Source organism: Pantherophis guttatus, chromosome 1 (genome assembly GCF_059756535.1).
Source record: "Pantherophis guttatus breed Tessera chromosome 1, ASM5975653v1, whole genome shotgun sequence".
NCBI lineage: Eukaryota > Metazoa > Chordata > Lepidosauria > Squamata > Colubridae > Pantherophis > Pantherophis guttatus.
Window position 1 is genome coordinate 142,924,555 of NC_142063.1, and position 1,382 is coordinate 142,925,936.

Consider the following 1,382-nt stretch of genomic DNA (forward strand, 5'->3'; position numbering starts at 1 on the left):
AAGGACCCCGACGCGCCCTCTCTGGCGCGTGTCGTCTTGCAGCCGCCTGATTTTTATCGCCGGATTCGAAGAATCCGACATGGGAAAATCCGCGATAGCAAGAGACGGCGGACAGTTCCCTTTTATAGTTTCTTATTTCAAGCAAGCCAGCACCCACTGTGGGGGTGTTTGTGGGCCTCACTGGATAGAGAGAGAGAGAGAGAGACCTTTCGGCGTAAGGAACAGGCAACGGTGTAGGCAAAACTTTGGGGTCCTCGGAGAAAAAAAACCTGCATAGAGTTAGAAATCGAAGAAAACAAAACGGCGTCAAAACTGTTTTCTGATACCGAAACAAAGAGACGAGCCGCTGGATAGATAGTAATGAAGTATTGCGCCGATTAAAAAAAAAGGGGGAACGGTACCTGGAAGTGTTTGTGAATAATTGTCACAAATTTTCTAGATCTACTAATGACTCGTCTGAAGAGCAGGTTCTGCCTGCATCATTTTCCTGTCTCTTTCTCGCGAGTCAAATGGGATTTCAAGTAGGCGCGGGAAGGTGGGGCTGAGAGAGAAGAGGGGTGGGTGGGGGGGAGGAGGGAATGGATGGGGGGGCAGGGGGAGATACGCATGCGCACTTGTTCCAGGCACAGTCTCAATGCGTTCCTGCAGGAATTGTGATTAACAATTGGACAGAGCGTTCATATTTTGTTTAATGCTAAAGCAGCAGTCCTTTATTTATTTATTCCTAAATGAATGATTGATTATATGCCATCAAGTTCTTTCCACTCCTTGTGACCAGGGTAGACAGATTTCCTCCCTGACGATCTGTCCCTAACTTGGTCTTTCACGTCTTCTAATGGTGCAGTCATCGCCAATAATCTATACAGATTCTCAGTCATCCAGGTCATCATGGTTTGTCCCAAAGGTGCTTTTTCAGAAGGCAACTGGACTTTCTAGTTTTTTCTTTTGAAGACGTTTTTTCTCTTCTCATCCAAGAAGCTTCTTCAGCTGTGACAGGATAGTGAGCTGTCTGCAAGGAGTATAAATCCTTCCATTCCTCACCATCCACTCGGAGCTGAAGAAGCTTCTTGGATGGGAAGCGAAACGTCTTCAAAGAAAAAAAAAACCAGAAAGTCCAGTTGCCTCTTGAAAAAAAGCACCTCTGGGATAGTCATCGCCAATGTTACTGACTCTGTCCACCTTGATGTTGGCTGCCCACTTCTCTTTCCTTCCACCTTTCCTACACTGGAGCCTTTTTTCAGATCGTTGGGTCTTTGCATGTGTCTTTGCTTGTGGACACGCTATCATTGTAGCTTTTTAAAGAAGAAATTGGATGACCGCTTGTCTAAATTGGTACAGGTAGTCCTTGATTTACAATGGTTCATTTAGTGACAATGGTACTG